Below are 7,165 nucleotides of genomic sequence, written 5' to 3'. Positions count from 1 at the left end.
GCTCGATACAACTGCTAAATTGGCTCTGACATCAATGATGTCCGTGTGCTGTCACCATAGTAACAGCCTCTTAGGGACAAGGATTTTGCAGTGTGGTGCCATTTGATAGAAGAAAGTGTAGTGCAAGTCATTTTGCACTAACAAATCTCACAACAGGTATGTTTAAAACAACCATGAGCATCATTTCCAGATCTAAGAGACTCCGGGGTTGGTTGTAATTCTTGCTGCTGAATTTAAATTAAAATCCAATGATTTTAGCGCCTGGAAAGTTTAGACAAACATTTTACAAATTTATTGAGTCTCGTCGGCCTGAAGACCCTCGTATCCCTAGATCTTCCTCTGAGCTTTGATTCACTGTGCACACTTTACTCGCATTTTTTCGCGGCGTCTAATGTTGGATATTTATTAGTTACATGTCTAATTCATTGCGTCACGATGAGAAACTTGCACAGACAGCCATTTCAAAGTGAATCACATTAATGTGGATTTCGACCTTCAGCAGTCATTGCAGTCGCATAAACGCAAATTCGGTTAACAGCAACAGACTGTATCATTTTTATGAATGCGGAATTCAGAATTAATAACTACCCATTGTTAAAGCTATTTTGCCTTGTGCATTTGAAAGGATGCTAAATATGTTTTATCTAATAAAGAGAAACACTCTCTACTTAGTTCTTTCCTGAACAAAACATGCACTATATTTCCCTAATGTGATTTATATCATTCGTAATTAACCACAGGCTTTTTAGTCGGTCATACAGTAAAAGCATACGCAAAAGTGGAATCTGCGTCATTAAGCTCGCAGGCACTACCTCACTGTGCTTCTCAGAAACTACTCAATGCTCTGCTCATCCTTATGTTACCATGGCTGCATCTAGTTAATCCAGCATTTGTAAGTCTGTGAATGGACTCAAATGGCTCCCTGCTTAACAGGTCCAAGATGTTTGTCTTTTTGTCTGTGTCTGAAATCAGTTCCTTCGGTGAAGGATTTCAAATAAAGAGTGGGCTTTGTTAATACCACACCAGACATGACAAGAATTTATCCCAGTACATTATGTTACAGGTTTTAGGAATCTTCTAGATCTTGAGAAAAGACAGAAAAAGTTATTCCAGCAGATCAAACAATGTTGTTAAATCAGCAGAATTTCCTCACTGTTTTATTGAAAAGAAAAAAAAATGTATTTATTTATTTATTCACTTCTTTGCAGAGAAGGCTTTGCTCTTAAATCCTTTTCTGACCAAAATATTTTTTTTCTTCACAATGCTGTACTCATGTTTGTAAAAAGATGAGTCAACTTATATTTTAACTTAGTTGCCATAGAAACCAAAACCAATAGTCATGGGGTCTGTGATGAAAACCTTTGAAGGACTGAAGGCATGCTTCTCAAGCATTAGTGGAGACCTTGACAGCTATTACAGCAGTCTCTTAAGACATAAAGAAAGACTTCATGTGAACACATTCCTATTTATTCAATATAACATATAAACACTGCGGCAAAATGCAAATAGTAGTCCAGCGGGAAGGTTAATGCAGAAGACCAATGTTAAAATTAAAATAGTAATGTGGAGTAAGGCAGAAATGGTTCTAAATGTGAAGACCTTTAAGTATTTTGAAAAGGACATCTTTAACTCGATTACATTACAATAATATGTTTAGTCTTGGTACATTGCACAGAATTACTCTTGTAATGATTAGAGCATACAACATGATAGTGTGTGTATTCAGTGTCATTTATCCATTCATACAGAATGCAGTGTTTTACATTTAAAAGTAAAACCACAAGTAAATGTTAGTTTTTAATGTTGTTTTAGGTGGTTAACACTGCCACCTCACAGAAAGAAGACCCTCAGTTTGTATCCAAGTCAGGGCCTTTCTTTGTGAAGTTTGCATATTCTTCCTGTGCTTGTGTGGGTTCTTTCCAGGTACTCTGGCTTCCTCCGACAGTCCAAAGACATGAATGTTAACCACAGGTGTGAATGGTTATCTACCTCTGTGTTGATCCAGGGTGTACATTGCCTATTGCCCTACAACAGCTGGGGTAGGCTCCAGCCCCAACTATGAATAGTATAAGCTGAAGAAAATGGATGGATGTAAAATAATATTCAAGCTAGTCAACAAATCCAAGTTACAATAATGTTTCAATTAATACTCTAGTATCATGCATTTAGTCTCCATTTATTATATTGGAGCTTTGACCTGCTCAAGTAAGAATCAGCAGCAATTTATGCCTCCCTGTGTTGTGTCCTTAGAGTTCTGATAAAACTGAATCTCAGTGAGATAATTCAACCAGACCTCTCCATGGTGTTCTAGTAATTGCGATCATTTGTGAGTTTGTTGTTTGTTTTTGTTGTTTTGACATTTGGGTAAATTGACCCTCAAGAGTAATCAGCCATAAACAGTTGGAGAAGTCATTTGAAATTTGATTGGTTTTTGCCTCCTTACAGGAAAGCAGGCTCAGTGTCACAGATGATACCCTCACACTTCAAGCAGAACATTTGGTGCTCTTTGAGGTTACCATAGCTACCCAACACAGTGAGACTGGATGTCCATGATGTTGATCAGCTCATAACTCGTGATGCATGCATGTATTCTGTGTCAAAGCAAACACCCCATAATAATCTACCGCATCATGAGTCGAAGTGAGCTAAGCGGGAAAAATATCAGGTCATGTAACATGCTCCTAACTTTTAGTAAAGGGAGGGAAATTTAGGGGAGCAAACTTTAGTTTGGTGCACTACATTGTTTGGCACTGTACTTGGAACAAAGCAACAACAATGAGCAAATTAGCGAATTTTAAAGGTTTCATATCCTAATAAGTACTGAAGTCTCTGTGCTCGTGTTGAAAGGCAATTTATCTCTGAGTTCTCTTGTGCTAATTCACAGTTTATGAGGCTTGCCTTTGGGTCTTCACCAGCAGTTAACCACTTTCATAAACAGTGGGACTCTTTCCTAATTGCTGCAGGCTATGGTGGATGCAGAAATATTACACTTGATACACTGTGTTATAGTTCAAAAAAAGGAGGTGAGCAGATTAAGTCAAGAAAAAAAAAAGATATTGGATGTGTCTTTTATGCAACTTCAGTGTTGATGATTAATATTACAGATTCTACTTCTGCAACCCACAAAAGAATGTTATACCTATACAGAGAAACATATAATCTGTCTACATTTCAGTTGAATGAGCTGACCTTTAATCAAATAAATATGTTCCTTGCAGGTACTGGGTGGTACCAAGAGAGAGATATAGGTCACTACAATATCCGCATAATGCAGATGAGATTTAAAAAAAAACAACAATTCAGTGAGTTAATGCAATAACACACACACACACACACACATATATATATATATATATACATATATATATATATATATTAAGAGTATTCCCAGTGATGTATTCACTTTGGGAAATGCAGTATAATAATCCTTCTAATTAATCATGGGATGGAAAATAACCGTTAGTTACTCAATACTTGAATGGGTGTTATTCTCTCACATATGCATATTTGTGTTCCAGTCTGATTTTATTTATTCCCTCGACAAAACAGTCATACGTGAAAATTATGAATAGATTATAAAACATGCATAAAGCCGTTTGCTAATTTTCAACCATATCTCTCTGCCTTCCTACACACCACTGGTATCAAATGATGGTTGTCATAGCAACAGGCTCACAAGCAACAACAGGGCTTTTGGAAGACAAATACATATCAGCATAACAGAAAATCTCTCTTATCCACATTTTCTGTCTACAAACCTGTCTGAACTCTGGTAACGAATGCTAACGTGGTTCACGCGGTTCATTTTTTTCCCTCTCATGAACAAATTTTCATGCAAACTCTGTAAACGTGGGCAAATTGGTGGGTTTTGGTCACTGAAAAAACATGACATTTAAAGAACGCATGGAAAGTGTCTCGTTGGTGTTTGGTACAGCAGGACAGATGTATGTAATGAATGTAATGAGGAAAGCTGGCGCCTTTCTATATGAAGTTTATGATCAGTGTGAACTCCTTGGACTGCTCTGATGTCTCCTTTGGGTATAAGGAGAAGTTTGAGTATTTCATACTTGAAAAACAAATATAACTCAAATAATATAATTTTAATATTGAAATATAAGTAGAATTTAAAGGAGCCTTTAAGATTTTTATGTTTGATAGCAGTTAAGACATAGTTTTTAATTGTTATTCTTATTGACTTGACCATAAGATTAGCACAAGAAAGTCATGTAATTTGTTTAAAACATCTACTATATTGGACAAGGTATACAGCACGTATAACAACTGTTTTGTCCATTCATTCCAAATACTTTCAAGGCATTTAAATATATCACATACTGTAACATTGCTTCCAAAACTGGGACATGGTGTGAAATTTAAAAGTTGACACATTCTCAGCAAATGTTAAGTGTGACTTTTACAGGCTGAAGGAGCCAAAACTATTGTCAGGCTACATTGTTCCTGGGCAGGAAACTAGCAAAGCAGGAAATTCTTCCAACACTTGTTAACAGTCTTGAAGGTGGGATAGGTCAGCCAGGTTATCACCCAATCAGTTTCTCTCTATTTTTGAGATTTGCTGTCACTGAGATGATCAAATTAATGTAATTTTCAGTGACTTTTTCAGTGAAACATTTTTGCTAGTTTAGAAATACTTTATATCTTGTTTATGCAACTAAAACAGCAAATATTATAGACCAGTAGATAAATATGACAGAAAACTTCCATTTAGATTATTCGTTATCGAGATAAGACACTCACATATACTTTATTTAAAATGAAAAACTGAGAAAATCCAATGCATATAAATATATGTATAATTATATTTGTGCATTATATATAATGTATTTTTTATGTAAATACACATATCAATGTATTAATAATAAAATAAAAATGAAATAAAAACTTAAAATCTAAATTTTGCTACCCCAAATCCATCTTTCCTGTCCAACCATGGTCCAAATATTTACAGGTTTATGTAAACAATGCAGGCTGCTTCATGCCAGAGTGAAAAAGAAGCTGTGTAACAATTCTGTATACATGGACAAAGCATACAGTAGACCAGGGGTGAGCAATTAAGATTCCCGGGGGCCGTGTGAGAAACTGGGACTGTTGTGGAGGATTTCACAAATAAGCTAAACACAGTTCTGCTCAATATTAATTTGATCTCTTTATGAACTGCTACTGGTAAGAGTAGATGTTACAATTAAGCCCTAATTGTGGCCCGCTGGGAAAAATCAATTGCTCTGCCCTGCAGATGCACAAAGATATATACAAGACCAAACACTGAGACTGCATGTAAGAAGTCCCCTTTAGTGTTGCATACACTATAAGGGCTAACTTAGCTTCTTATTTCTTCTTATTTATAAACACAAAGAAAGCCTCAGATTGATCTATGTCTGTAAGAAATCTGGTTAAGGTCCATCATGTATTAGGTTTGCCCTAATAACTGGGAGGGTCGGTTTGATGGAGTTTATACTCAGTTGCCGGCAGACAGTGGTGCAGTTGTACAGCCTTGATGAACAACAGTAATGACTCCATGTTCTTCTTGCAATAGACCCTTTTAATAACAGCCAATCTGGGCTGAAAAAGTAGTTAATAACACCGCAGGTGTTACTAATTAAACTAATTATGACACCGTACCTAAAGAGAACAAAAGACACATTGCATTAATGTAATTAGGAACAACTTTGTCTAACTGTCATGTAATGTCACAACGGTTGATGTGTTAAGAGTTTATTTCAGCTGAATCTGGATGTTTAAGGTTTGTCTTATGGGTTGTCTGACTGTCCGATTGATCCATGTTTAAGTTTAAATAGAAAGGAAAGCCATTAGCATGCCATGAGTTCAGGATTTTATTCTGTCACCTGAAAACACCATGGGCCAAAGATGAATCCATAAATAACCAAACTCAGTGTGGAGAAAGCATAGCACAGAACAGCATTGTGCCAACACATAGCAGGTCACATCATTCAGAATAAGAATGCGGAAAAAGAACTTGTTTTTATTGTAATTATGAGCAACTAATGTACATTATTAAATCATCGTACTAAGGTAATGATGTGTTTTCTTCACTCTATGTTATTATATTTTTAATAGGACATTAAAGGACAACATCGTGTTTTTTTCCTGTTATTGGTACATCAACGGTTAGCCTGTTCAATAATAATAAAGTCAGTAATAAAATATAATGCACACACAAAGCACCAAAGAAGTGCATGCCCACGAATACCTATAAATCACACACAGGTTTGCAAGCTGAATCACATTAATCACATTTTAAACCCATTAGATGATGGCAAACTTGATGGTAAAATAAATAAAAAAAACATAATTTCTTTTATTTACAGTATTTTATCACACATTCACATTAAAGACAGTATTTATCAGCTAAAAGGAACTCTCCATTATTTTAGTTATATAATAACATATTTGGCATATACATAAAACATACCTTCAAGCTGTCACTATGGAAGCAAATTCTAACCAGGAATTCACAGTAAGCACAACTTTGTGAGCCTATCCACTGAAATAGAAGGAGGATAAAAGAAGTTAGGGACAATGAATCTGTGTGACTGAAGTTAAAACTGCAGGAACGTACGAATGATCTTCAGAGTTTCTATGTGCATATACATTTTCATGGTTACCCGTGCCACTGAGTCATCAGAGTGCATGAGTTTTGATGGCAATGACTGGATATGGTATTAGAATGCATTCAATATTTAATCACATTTAATTAGATTTGTGCTGTTATCATAATAACACATTCAGTATGTGGATGAATACTGTAATCCACATGTGCGTTTTGTAAGCCAGAAAATGCATTAGCGCACTGATGACGGCTAATGAAAAACTCCAAATGGGAAAAAAAAACAAGAACAGTTAACTGTGTGCATGGCCTTGTGGTTCTAAAGCACTTTCATTGCTCTGCAAATTTGTGTTTGCTTTTCAATATAATCCCATCTGTGGAGACATTCACTCAGAGAGCAGAGACAGGAACAAACAGAACACTTCTCTCCATCTGTGACCTCCCAACTCCTCATCCTCCCTCTGAATGCATTGCAACAATGGAGAAGCGCAAGGGAGAGGGAGGAAGACTGCCTCGCTATTCAGGTAGCTACTGATGGTACACAAGCTCAAGGATAGAGGACTGAGTTCAGAGAACAGACGT

The sequence above is a fragment of the Oreochromis niloticus genome, linkage group LG5, assembly GCF_001858045.2.
Source record: "Oreochromis niloticus isolate F11D_XX linkage group LG5, O_niloticus_UMD_NMBU, whole genome shotgun sequence".
Taxonomy (NCBI): Eukaryota; Metazoa; Chordata; class Actinopteri; order Cichliformes; family Cichlidae; genus Oreochromis; species Oreochromis niloticus.
Note: the sequence above shows the minus strand (reverse complement) of the source record.